This window comes from Lynx rufus, unplaced genomic scaffold (genome assembly GCF_022079265.1).
Source record: "Lynx rufus isolate CCGP_SWC_20201006 ecotype Redwood Valley unplaced genomic scaffold, mLynRuf1.p SCAF_38, whole genome shotgun sequence".
NCBI classification, from domain to species: Eukaryota; Metazoa; Chordata; class Mammalia; order Carnivora; family Felidae; genus Lynx; species Lynx rufus.
The window spans coordinates 2,697,399-2,710,974 of NW_025814854.1; positions in this window are offsets into that span (position 1 = coordinate 2,697,399).

Sequence of the window (13,576 nt, forward strand, 5' to 3'; positions counted from 1 at the left end):
TGCCTGAAGAAAGGGGGTGGGCACAGGTCCCACCCACACGGTGCCACAGCCCCGGCCTTCCTCTTCCTCCGCTGGTGCCAGGCCCCGTGTTCCTGTGATCCGGGGCCCTTCCCCTGTCGCTGCGTCCCTTCCAGCACCTTCCCTTGTGTCTCCGGGTGGCGGTCACCGCCTGGCGCTGCTCGGTAGTCGGTTTGGCTCCTTTGTCTGTGCCCCTGGCTGGTCAGGTCGGGGAGCAGGGCTTTGCCCGCCCTGTTCACGGCTACGTGCTCAGCGCCTGGAGCCGTCCATACGATGGAGGCCAAAAAGTAATTTCTAATGAATGAATTGTCGCTTCACGTTCAGCCTAAGAAGCTGCTAGAGACCGGAGTTTCACGGCCCGCAAAGGAACGCCGATCCCGCCGACCACAGGCTTCCGACCGACGCTGGCCGCGGCGTGAGAGCGGTGTTCCCACGTGCTGGGGGCCGGACCGCTGTGGCCGGCCACGTGGCCATCCAGGGGACACCTGGTCCCCGCACGCACGGATTCTGGCAGATTATCCACATGCTCTCTGAAAGGTCGAGAAAGGGGCGGTCGGACAGAAGGAAACCGAACCCGGGCCCACGAAGCCGTGGTGAGCAGAGAAGTCACTGAAGTTTGCGGTCGAGTTTAGGGCACGTGGGTGACTTGGAGGGTTTTGAAAGTAAGGTTTCCAACAGCCATCTACAACTTTAACGGTCACGATTTTGGTTTAACCACTATCCTGAGGGATCCCACACAGAAGGGGCCCGACGGCGGCGGAGCCCTTTCTTGACCCCTGCGGTGGCGAGGTGCCCGGAGGTCGGGGTGCCCACCAGCGTGCCCCCTAGACCTCTCCACACCCCTGTTCGCAGGCCGGGGGCCTGCGGCCTGTCCGCCAGCCCTGACGGGAGCTCTGGGGGGAGACGGGTGAGCTGTGGAAACTAGAAGCGCCTGGCACGTCTCACCTCAAGCCGAGGGTGCGGGACTGGACTCTGTCCCGCAGTCTGTGGACATTATAACTCCCGGGGTCTCAGCGACCTTATGGGAGACAGGGTCATCGCAGCTGTAATTAGTTAAGGTAGGGTCCCGCTGGTACAGGGAGGGCCGTGACCCAGCGTGGCTGGTGTCCTTATGAGAAGGTGAGACGCAGGAGGCCCGGCCCTGGGCCTCAGATCCGGGCCCGGGGGGCACTCTGCCTCCAGCGGGGTCTGAGGGGACCCTTGGGTGCTTGTGGTGGGGCGGGGACTGGGGGGGGTGCACTTTGAAAGGCAGAGCACCAGAAACTCGCCTGGCTCTGGGAAGAGGTCCTCCCCACCTCGGGCTGCCGTGGCCCGATGTCCTGTGTGCGGTTTTCCTTGTGTAGACTGCCCCAGACATCTCCGCTGAGCTGTTTCGATTTGTCCTGCTGGGGGAGACAGCAAATCGTTGTCGTGGTTCACGGTTCACGGTCACAGTCTGTCTGCCCCCCGGGGGTCTGCCACACTTTGACCCCCACCCTGCGGGTGCCCGCCAAATTGTGTTTCCAGAGACCGTGCTGGGGAGCTCTTACCTCTGAAACTCCTGCCACGGGGCAGTGGGGGGAGGAGGAAGAGGAGGAAGGGGTGGGGGACGGGCCGGGGGCGGGGGAGCGGTGACCCTGGGGGCTTGGCTCTGTCCTCCATCCATTTCTTGCTGGGCTGTCTGTCCTGGACTCCAGTGACCCTTCGTGGGTCAAGATTCGATGCGCAATGACTGAAGGGTGCCGCCAGAGGTCCCCCGTGCTCCCCTCCCCCACGTTGCCCGGGGCCCCGGGGGACCCTGGGGGAGCTGGACCCAGAGGACCCCCACAGGCACCGGGCGAGGCGAAGGCATCCAGTGCCCTGCCCTTGCTGCTGGGTCCCGCTGGGTCACCTTGGGTGGCTGGTTCTCATCCTCCGACAAAGGCCTGAGCCTCTCTCTGTCCAGGCAGCCGTCCCTCCAGCCATGGGCACCGCCCCCCCCCCCCCCCCATCGCCGGCCCTGTAAGCTGTGCGTTGAAGGTCATTTATCATTGGAAAGTGATCAGTGATAATAGTTAGGCCAGGTTACGTTGTGGTCACCAAAGCCCCGGCGGCCACGGCTCAAAACCACAGGCCGGGCGTCTTGCTGTTATGGCCGTATGCCCTCACCACCGTGCCCCGTGGGCCAGCGTCCTGTCTGTCACCACTGTACGTACGTACTTACAGCGTGTGACAGTATTGCCACAGACTCAGGGACCTGAAACAACACCTATTTTGGCACGTGATTCTGACGGTTTCTGTGGGTCAGGAGTGGCCCGGCCGCGTCCTCCTCGGAGGACAGACTGGAAAGGACCCACTTCCAAGCCCACCTGGTGGTCGTGACAGCATCCTGCCCCGGCTAGAGCGAGGGCCTGTCTCTTGCTGGCCGTCGTCTGGAGGCCACCCTTAGCGACCGGCCACATGCAGGGGGGGAGAGTCGCTTCGCTAGGTGGGCATTAAAATCTCATTATGATAATTGTGGAAATGGCATCCCATCGAGTTTGCGTGTTCTGCTGGTTCACGCACATCGCAAGCTCCCCCTCGTGCTCAGGGAGGGGGGCGTGCGGTGTGGCAGCCCCGGTCTGGCACCGCCACAGCGAGTGGCCCCGGGACCGCCTCGGTGGAAGAGGGCGCTGGGGCAGCTGCGCGGGCAGCTCTGTGTTGTGCCTCCGAAGCGACGTGTCACCCGCGTCCAGCTCTTCGGCCAGGACTCCTCTCTCGGGCCGGCCCGGACACAAGGAGTTTGGGGAAGCGTCATCCTCCATGCGATGGAAAGCAAATTTGTGGTTGTCAGGGTCTGAGGGGAGGGGAAAAGGGGAGGGGCTGCCATATAGGATGGGGTTTCTTCTGGGGGTGATGGAGATGGTCTAGAATTACCTAGTGGTGACGGCTGCACGACACAGTGGATATGTACGTCCACGTCTATATCTGATTCTGTGCCTATGTTTGTATCTATATTGCCTACATCTACATCTGGATAACTATCTGTATCTGTATCTGTATCTGTATCTGTATACTGGAAGCCACCGAATTGTACGCTTTAAAATGGTTAAATTTGATGTTATGTCCATTTTACCTCAATGAAAAAACAGCGTGCCAAGGAAAAGTGAGAATTTCCAGCAAGAAGAGGAGGGGAGACCATAGCCCCGCACATACCTTCATTTAGACTTCTAGCCTCCAAACGAGTGAGGACCCATTCTGTTGCTTCGAGCCATCTAGTCTGTGGTACTTTGTTTGCAGTGGCCTTAGTAAATAAATACATGTATAACCCTAATTTAAAATAAAAAAAATAGTGTGCACTAGATTTTATCAAGTAATGTTTCTTGTATATGTGGTGATGATTCTGTGGACAAGTTCCGCCGATAATGTGTTAAATGCTCATTTGTCTTCCTTTTTTCTTTTTTTAAATGTTTATTATTCTTGAGAGAGAGAGAGAGAGAGCATGAGCAGAAAGGGGCAGAGAGAGAGGAGGACGATCTGAAGCAGGCTCTGTGTGGACAGCAGTGAGCCCACCACGGGGCTTGAACTCACGAACCGTGCGATCATAACCTGAGCTAAAATCAGACGCTCAACCGGCTGAGCCCCCCAGGTGCCCCGAATCATGGGTTTTCTGATGATTCCTGGAATAAACCTAATTTGGCATAATTACTATTTTTGTGCATGTTGATGGATTCCGTTGCTCATATTTTATAACTTTGTATTTCTGTTTCTAAATGTATTAGGCTATACATTAAAAAAATTTTTTTTAATGTTTACTTATTTTTGAGACAGAGAGAGACAGAGCATGAATGGGGGAGGCTCAGAGAGAGGGAGACACAGAATCTGAAACAGGCTCCAGGCTCGGAGCTGTCGGCACAGAGCCCGACGCGGGGCTCGAACTCACAGACCGTAAGATCATGCCCTGAGCCGAAGTCGGCCGCTTAACCGACTGAGCCACCCAGGCGCCCCTAGGCTATACATTTTTTAAATTTCATTTTGGCATTCTCTGGGTTTGATCTCTCAAGATTACCTAGGTAGCTTTCCTACTTCTTACTCATATAAAACACTTTTTATTAGATTTGGATTTCCTGTTCTTTAAATAGTTGGTGGAACTTTTCTTTAAACCATCTGCATCCGTTTTGGGGGTAGGGGACTTCTGTAAACTACTGATTCATTTTCTTCGTGGTTATCGAGCTGTTTGGGTATTCTATTTTTTTCTTGAGTGATTTGGTAAGTTTAATTTCTAAAAATTCTTTTTAATGTTTATTTTTGAGAGAGAGGGAGAGAGAGAGAGAGAGAGAGAGAGAGAGCACAAGCAGGGGAGGAGCAGAGAGAGAGGGAGACACAGAATCCGAAGCAGGCTCCAGGCTCCGAGCTGTCAGCACAGAGCCCGATGCGGGGCTCGAACTCACAAACCGCGAGGTCATGACCGGAGCCGAAGTCCGACACTTCACCGATGGAGCCACCCAGGCGCCCCGATAAGTTTAATTTTTAATATAATATTGCTTATTTTACTTAAGCTTTGAATTTATTGACAAAAATTGTTATAATCTCTTTTTTTTAATTTAAAATCTCTGTTCTGGGGCGCCTGGGTGGCGCAGTCGGTTAAGCGTCCGACTTCAGCCAGGTCACGATCTCGCGGTCCGTGAGTTCGAGCCCCGCGTCGGGCTCTGGGCTGATGGCTCGGAGCCTGGAGCCTGGTTTCCGATTCTGTGTCTCCCTCTCTCTCTGCCCCTCCCCCGTTCATGCTCTGTCTCTCTCTGTCCCAAAAATAAAATAAACGTTGAAAAAAATAAAATAAAATCTCTGTTCTATCTGTGGTCGTGTCACCGATACTGTTCAGTGGCGAGTTCTTCCCCCGTGTCTCCTTCAGTCTTGGACGTCGTGACCCTTCTAGTTTGTTTGTGACGATTACCTGCTGCCGTGCAGCACAGGACATCACAGCCCAGCGGCCCGAACGGCGAACACGTGTTAGCTGGCCCTTTCTGCGCAGCCTGATCCGGTGTCCCTTTCTTGGGTCTTCGAGGCCGTGCAGCGGTGGCTGGGATGCGGCGTCGGGCCGGCCGGGGCGGGGTCCGCCTCCAAGCTCATTCACACGGCCAGCCGCCCCCCCCCCCCCCCGCCCCGGTTCAGCCACGCGGGCTTCTGCACGGGGCAGCTTACCGCGTGCCAGCCGGTGTCCCCAGAGCAGGGGGGACGCAGAAGCCACAGTGACCTTCTTGTCGCCCACTCTCGGCAGGGGCGTCCCGTCACTTCTGCTGTGTCTTGTTCTTTGGAAGGGCCGCCCAGCCCCGCGCTGGCTCTGGAAGGGCCGTCCTGGCGAGCGGGCGCCCGCAGGCGGGGTTGGACGCTTCCTGCCGCACGGTCATTGCAGGGAGCCAGCTGGGACTCTGTTCGATCCGCCTCACGTCCGCTCTTGTTTCCGGTTCTCAGTCCCACAGGTCACTGCTTTATCGCTCGCCGTGCTCCCCGGGTCTCCCTCTAGCCCTCTCCGCCTTGGCTTCCTCGTGCCCACGCCTTCCGGGTAGGGACTGCCTCCGAGGTCGAGGGGAGCTGCGCCCTAAAAAGGCTTGCACGTGGTCTTGCTTCGTGGCGGGGTTCTCCCTGTCTTAAGGCCCCACTCTGATTCGTTCCCGAGCCATCAGTCACATGTTATTTTACGGTGTTACGTTTCCAAATGTTTGGCGATTGCTTCTCTGTGCTATTGTCGTTGCGTCCCCGTGGGTGTTCTGTTGAGATTTGGTTTTGTGGCCCTGCGGCGCGTCCCTTGCTGGCAAACATGCCACGTGCGCTTGAAGGTAAGGGATCTTATGGTGGCGCGTCTTGCTGGTGACCGTGTCCCCCGAGTGTTTGTGAGCGGGTTAATTCTAGGCCTGGTCTGTCGTCGCCGTCCCTTCTGACCGCAGAGCCGATCGTTCTGGGGCCCTGCCGATGTCCGCCTTGCGTATTCTCAAGCCGCGTGTGTGCTGCCTGCGAGTTCGGAGTCATTCAGCCTCCCCAGCGACCCGCTGCAGCGTTCCCGGCGTGCTCTCCGCGCATGACGCGGTCTTCGGGTGGATTCCAGCTGCGCCGACAACGTGGTAACGGTTTTCTCGTGGTTCACACGTGGGGACACGTTTCCCTCCTTACTGCTTTGACTCTGCCCTTGGAATGAGGACACAGCTGCATTTTGTTTCTTCACCCAGTCTGATAAGCGATCGTTAAAAACTGGCCAGTTCAAATCCGTGGAACTTTACTGGGACGATGGTTACGGTTTGAGCTTTGCCCCATTTTAGTTTTTCTCTTTACCATACTTCATCCTTGCCTTTTTTCTCTCTTCCCGACTCCTATGAGACCGATCAGTGTTTTCCTTGCCCCCCACCACGGACTTGGAAGCTCTCAGTATCATTTTAGTGGCTGACTTCACTCTTCGAACACACATATCTGGGGGCGCCTGGGGGGCTCAGTCGGTTGAGCCTCCAACTTCAGCTCGGAGATCGTGATCTCACAGCTCGTGGGTTCAAGGCCCCAATCGGGCTCTGTGCTCACACCTCAGGGCCTGGAGCCTGCTTCCGATTCTGTGTCTCCCTCTCCTCTGCCCTCCCCCGCTCACACTCTCTGTCTCTCAAAAATGAATAAAACGTCAACAGATTTTTTTTAAACGCACGTACTTAAGGGCAGGGATGTACCCGGCACCGCTGGCCTCCGCCGAGTAGTGCAAGGCCCCGCACCACTCTGCCTTCCTGCCGCCTCGTCTGCCCGCTACCGCGGCTCCACTGGCTTTGTTCCTCGACCGCCTGTGTCACTGTTACTATTTAACACGGGCAGTCCTCTTCGTTGCTTCTTGCTCGCACCTTCTCCCTCAGCCCCTTATTTCCTCCTGAAGCGCTTCCTCAAGGAGAGACTTCAACGCGGACGTGATGCTGATGACGTTTAGTCTCGTGTGTTCGAAGGTGGCTTTGTTACGGCCCCCACTGGGGAGTGACAGTGTGTGGGGTCGGGCGGATGCCCGACCCTCCCTCCTCGTGTGAGCCCCCGGTGCCTGCCCGGGAGCGGGACCTACACCCGCCACTTCCCCGACCACGCCTCCCGTCTTGCTAGAAGATTCCCTGTAGCCTTTCTGGCTCGTGTCCTCTGATGAGGCCATTTGCCGCCTGGGAGAGGCCCACGAGGCACCGGAGCACGGGACCTCCGCCTCGCGGTCGGGAAAACCGAGACCCCCCGGGCGAGCCTTCGGATGAGGACGCAGACCCGGCGCCGTGACTGCAGCCGTGTGACAGACGGTGGGGCAGAGGGCCCGGCTGAGCCACGCCTGGGTCCTGACCCGCAGAAGCTGTGAGTTGGTCCTCACGCTTTGGTCAGTGTTTTGTTTCGAACTGCTGAGTCTTGGGGTAACTTTTTACACCAAAACAGATAATAACGTCCTAAGGTAATAGTTATTTTATCTTGAGACTTCGAAAAAAAGCAGAGCTACCACTATCGTTTGACTTTTACCACCGTCACCGACAAGTCAGCTGTCGTCATAACTGCTTTCGAGGTGATTCGGGGCTCTTTTTTCCTCTTAAGTTTTATGTCTTGTGTATTCTATGGTTTCACCCTCAAATGTAGACATGTAGATTTGGGTTTTTTCCGGCTTAACACTCATAGTATTCCTGAATCTGAGGACTCGAGTCGTTCTCGTGACCACTGCTTTCTCCTCCGAATGTCGGTCCCCTCTCCTGGAATCCCGCCTGCCGTCATTCCCCTGTCCTCTCACTCCATCGGCCCGTTCACCGTGTTAACCGTGGTAGCCGATGCCCGCTTGTCGGACTCACTCTGGGTCATTCTTTGCCGGGCGGCCTGCTGTTTGTGTATCTGATGCCCCCGTGGTGGCTCCTTCTTGCTGTGATTCGCACTCCCGAAGGTGAACTCGTCTTTTACCGGCAGGAACCACGTGGGGCTGGGTCAAGAGCTTGTCCCCCGTGGCGATCGTGCATTTCTTCTGCCCTGGTCCCCGTGGGCATCACTGGCCCCAGTCCAGGTTTCATGTCCCTTCATCCGCTGCGGGGGTGACGGGGCCTGGACTGCGACAGCTCCACAGGGCAGGATCTACACTGCGTGAGGCTCTGGGCCCTGGCTGTGTCACAGCTGCCCGGGCCCGCAGGCCTCCTTAGTGCCCTGTCCCTGCGAGCAAGTTCTCCTTGTTCACGTCCCTCCCAAGAGGGGGAGTGTGCTGTGCATCCCTGGCCTTGGATGGGCCCGGGAGGCCTCCCTCTCCTCCCCTGGGTGGGTGTTGAACCCCTCCCGGGCCTCCGCCCTTCAGCGCCTTGCTGTGCTCTGTCCCCGTAACACTCCCAACCTTCTTGTGAGCTCAGCTCCACAGGAAAAGGCTGCTGTTTCGTTCTTTATTTTTTTTTAACGTTTATTTATTTTTGAAAGAGAGACACGGTGAGTGGGGGAGGGACAGAGAGAGAGGGAGACACAGAATCTGAAACAGGCTCCAGGCTGTGAGCTGTCGGCACAGAGCCCGACACGGGGCTCGGACCCACGAATTACGAGATCACGACCTGAGCCGAAGTCGGACGCTCCACCGACTGAGCCACCAGGCGCCGCAAGGCTGCTGTTTCCATCTCGTACTTGCAAGTTCTGGGGGGGCAGGGGGGGCGTCTTGGGTTATGCCAGAGGTGGAAGTCTGCTTCCGAATATCTGCTCTTCCCCCTGCATCGGTCTTCCGTGGCTCCCGTGAGGACGCCCCACAAACCGGTGGCTTTATTAAAACAGAAACCTATCGCCTCCTGGTTCGCGATGCCAGAAGTCCGAGATCAATCTGCTGGCAAGGTGTTTCCTTTTGGAGCCTCTAAGGATCTGTTCCTGCCTCTCCCCTCGCACACGGGGCTTTGCTGACAATCTTTGGTGTCCTTTGGCTTGTAGATACGTCCGTCTGCAGGTGACACTGTCTACGTTTCTGTCTCAGGGCCTCTGTCCTTCTTAGAAGGACACCAGTCGTTGAAGTAGGCCACCCAAATGACCTCATTTTAACTCGACATCTGCAAAGACCCTGTTTCTAAATGAGGTCATGTTCCGAGATCCTGGGGGTTAGGCCTCCAATGAATGCGTTTGAGGGGGACCCAATTTAGCCCATTGACATCCTCTCTTCCCTAAAACTCAGTGAATGACTCATAAGGTGTGACCTGTCTCAGGAGGGGCTCTGGACCGGCTGGGACACTTTCTCCCTGAACATCTGAGGCCACACCCTGTGCTAACTGGTGGGGGGAGCCGGGTGCAGGGGGCTTTCTGTGGCCAGGACCTCCGTGCCTTCCTCGGTCCGGCACACCGGGCAAGGAGGCAGCCTTCAGTTACCGTGACTTGTCTCGCCAGGTCCTCGCGAGCCTGCCAGACAGGTGACCCTTCGTTCCCACTTGCCGACGGAGGAGGCTGGGACCCGAGTGGTAGAGCAGCAGGGTGGACAGGCGAGCCCCCAGTGCCTCTCGCCCTCCTTAACCCGCTGCAGGCGGACACTCGCGTCCCCCCGTCTTGCGGCTGAAAACCCAAGTCTCTCAGAAGTGCCGTGACTCGCGTGGCGGCTGCGGTGTCTGGGTGGCGGGTGCTGCAGGTTTCACCCGCTGGCGATTTCTTTACCCACCGCCTGACCCGTGCGCACTGGCCAGCGGCCCGGCCCCGCTTCGTTCCAACTTTGCCAGGTGTCTGTAGACCAGAACGCGGTGCTCCGGTGTTATCGGCGAGCACACGGGCCCTGGGGGAGGCGTGGCTGCCCCTCGGCCTCCACGCCGGGGTCGCGGATGCCAGCGGGAGCAGCGGACGCCCCGGCCTTCCCGGTCACGGCAGGTGTGGACGCCTGAAGTGGGGTTTTGCTTCCGCACGTGGCTGCCACGAGAGGCTGTCGCGGGTGTTTAAGTGGAACTCAAGGCCGTGAACACGGAGCCTCACGAAGCAGCAGTTACTCATTTAAATGTTAGCGGTGCTTCGTGGACGTGGTTTCCCCCGGTAGCGGGCCCTCCCATGGGGTCTGGGGCTGGCACTGTCACGCCCAGAGCCTGGGACCCAGGAGCTCCGGGGACACTTGGGTCCTTTGCAGAGCAGTGGGCACTGAGTGCCTGCCACGTGCAGGCCCAGGACGGGCCCCGGGCACACGAGCAGGCAAGCAGGCCCCAAGGCTCCGGCCGGAAGGTGGGGTGGAGGCGGAGGGAAGAGAGGCGGGCGGGCCCCCGTGGATCTAGTAACGGTGACAGGAGGCTCAGGGCCGGTGGGTCGGGGGTTGGGGCCACAGAGGAGCCAGGATAAGGCACCGAGAAGGCCTCCGCGGGGCGACCATGGAGGGGTGCCAGGGCAGATACTGGAGCTCTGGGCAGCCCTCACTTTCAGCTGCAGCTGTGAAACTCCCTGACTTTCTGCTCCAGCTATAAAACGAAGGTGGGGGTGAAACAGACCCTAGACGGACGCCGTAATTCCGGCCCGAGACCCGCTGGCTTTCGGTAGCCCACTGCCGGGGTCCACGGTCCAGCTCCCGAGTTTCTCAGCCCTATCGCATTCGGCGAGTCCGACCCAGGGCCGTGGTTGGCTCCCTGGCGACCCCGCCTGCCCTCGCCGTCCCCGTCCCCGTCCCCGTAGAGGTCGGCCGACTCCCGCTGCGCAGGACGGGGTGGTCAGGACCGCTTCTGGCCCAGACCCTCAGCCCAGCCTCAAGTTCGTCAGGTTCCCGCCCCCACCCGCGTCACCCCTTCCACCATCAGGAATAGAACCCAAGGCCCCAACCCTCCCCCCACGTCAGGACTTCGCATTCGTTGCCCCCTTTCTGGACTATCCTTCGCCCAGATCTCCGTAGGACTGCCTCTTTCCCCACCAGGGCTCCACCCCTCTCCCCTCCACGACTCCACCCATGTGCCGCCTACAGGGCCTCCAGCCTTGCCGGCCGGCCGTGGAAACAGGAAGCCGGCAGGCACACCTTCGTGCCTTGAGAGCCGTCAGAGTCACTGGAAGGTGCGTCCTAAGGCCTCTTCTCAACGCCCTCGGGAGAGGCTGCTCTTTCCCGGGTGGCCTGCGATGTGTCCTCAAGAACCACCGAGTAAATGCCGAGTGAGCGTCCCAGGGCAGGGGGTGGGAGTCGCAGACCTGCTTCACGTCCGCGCTGTTGTGTAAATCATGCAGGCAGGTGTCTGCGCAGTGTCTCAGAGGACCCAGAACAACTAAAAGACAAAGGGTCTTCTATTGTGCATCGAGACAAAAGCAAGATAGGAACTTCTGCCATTAGGAACGTTCTCGAATTCCTAGGGAAAGAAGCCCGGGCCGCAAGGCTATTATCTCCAGTGACCCGGCCAGGCGGGTGTGCCCCCTTTCCCGAAGGAGGAACATCTCCGGTCTTCCTGGGCTCACGGCCGTCTTCCGCAGTTGGCCAAGTCTGGGTTGGCTTCCACAAAAGCAGAACTGACTTACCAGGTCACTTTGGGTGCCAACCCAGCTCTGAAGAGCAAAGAGGCGGGGCCCCTCCTATCTTGTCCTTCCAGGTGGTGAGTTTTCCCGGGAGGGGCAGCTTCACCTGGAGGGGACAGTTGAGCTGGGCAAGGCAGGGTGGGCGGCACTGTCCTAAATGTCAGGGCCCACCCTGTGGGCCGTGGTGGACACACCCAGGGTGGGAATGAGCTTCTGTGGGGCCATCTCGCCTGCCCACCCCAGGCCCTTGTCTGCAGGCCAGTTCGGGGCCTTCAGGGCCACGTGCAAAGGTGGGGAGGGGATGGTGAGGGGGAGTGGAGGGCACCAGCGCGGTGGGCTCCCAGAGGCGGGAACCTGCGGCCTTGGTGCCTCTGGCCGGTCCTGAAGATGGGGGAGGCACGCATGGTGTAGGCAGGTTCAGAAGAGTGCATCAGTTTTTCCCGCATCTCCATTGAGCAGGTTCCCACCTCGAATACGTGGGAGGAGGTGAGCAGAAACCCTGTCCCCAGGGAGAAAGCCCAGACAGAAAGGCAACTTCTATAATAGGCATGAGGATAAAGACAGAAGAGCAGGGGAAGGCAGCAGAAATAGCACATGCAAAGGTCCTGTGGCCAATGGGAAGACATGTGGCTGGAACACGGTAGGCAGGGAGGGACTCCTGGCCGGAGGATAGAAGGGAGGTTAGAGGAAGGTTAGGTGGCCCAGGCCTCAGGCTCTCTGACTGTGGAGAGCAGCTTGCACCTCCTGTCGGTGCAACGAGAAGCCACAAAGAGACTTAAGTAGGGGGACGACAGCATCTGATTTACATGCTACGGTCACTCTCAGGGAAGAAGTCATGCCTGTGACCCCGTTTGGGGCGATTGTGAGGTGGAGGGGTGGGCCGTCAAGAGTACCTGAGTACATGTTACATGAGTAAGCACTGCGTGCGAGGGGGAGAGGCGTGGGGGTGAGACATGCACCCAGGTCTGCAGTTCTTATCTTTGCCTTGTGACTCAATTTGCATCTGCGTTTAGAAAAAGTTCTCTGAGACGTTTGCTAAATGTGCCCTTATATCCTGCTCTTTCATTTCCCCTGCACAATCTAATCCAATTTGGGAGGTATTTTCATAGGTGGGTACTAAGTGAGGGCTTAAAAGCATTTGTTTTGCAAATAGATACCCAGTTCCCTATTACTCTTTATTGAACCCACCCACACTTTCTCACCAGTTTGTGAATTTTGAAAACAACAGGATTCGTAACAGGATTTCAGGATTGCCCACCACGGCCCAGTGAGCTGTACCAAGAGCTCAGTGCTAGCTCTGTAGCTGTCGTGTTACTGTTTTGTACCTAAGAGGACAGTCATGTTGCCTATCCTCACTGCCACCTGAGAACGTTCCAGCTCCCGGGACCAGGGGCTCCCAGGGGCTCCCAGGTCCTTTCCCATCACCTGATCACCTCACCCATGGGGCCTGGCCAAGCCCACCCCAGGGGAGCCCTGGTGACCCTCCCACCAGTGCCTCTCTGGAACTAAGCATAGGTTGCTCCGTCAGGGGCTGGGGACCCTGCTTCAGCCACGTGTGGCCACCTCCCAGGGACCACCAGGCTTAGGGAAGTGCCTGCTTAGGCTTCTCGATGCTGACTTCCGGTTGCTGCTTCTCTGCAGGATCAGGAAACTATTCCCCGGGTGCCTCCCACCCATGCTTCACCCCACCATGGGTGCACCTCCTCCTTGGTCCCAGGAACCCAAACGTAAGACCGAGTTTGCCCAGAGAAATCCTCGGGGATCCCTGCCACAGCCTCCTGCGACCCTTTAGCCACCCGGAGCCACTGCGCACCCGCGGTGCCTCCTTGCAGTGGCCCGAGAATATTTAAACGATCCCGGCTTAGGAGCGCTCGTGGTGTGGGGTAGGTGCAGGTCACACACTGCTCCCAGGGTGCTGGTGCAGGGCAGATGCGGCCTGGCACTCGGTTGGGTGCTGAGCAGGTGCGGCCTGCCAGTAAAGGTCCAGTGGGTGTGGAGCAGATGGCACACGGCGAACGTGTGTGCGGAGAAAGTGTGTAGATGGGTGTTCGTGCGGGTGTGCCGGTGCGAGTCACGTGCCTGTGCGGGACAGGTGTGTGTATGTGTGCGCGCGCGGGTGCAGGGCAGGTGGGGGCCTGGTGGAGGCCTAGCAGGTGCACGTATGGGTGCGGGGCAG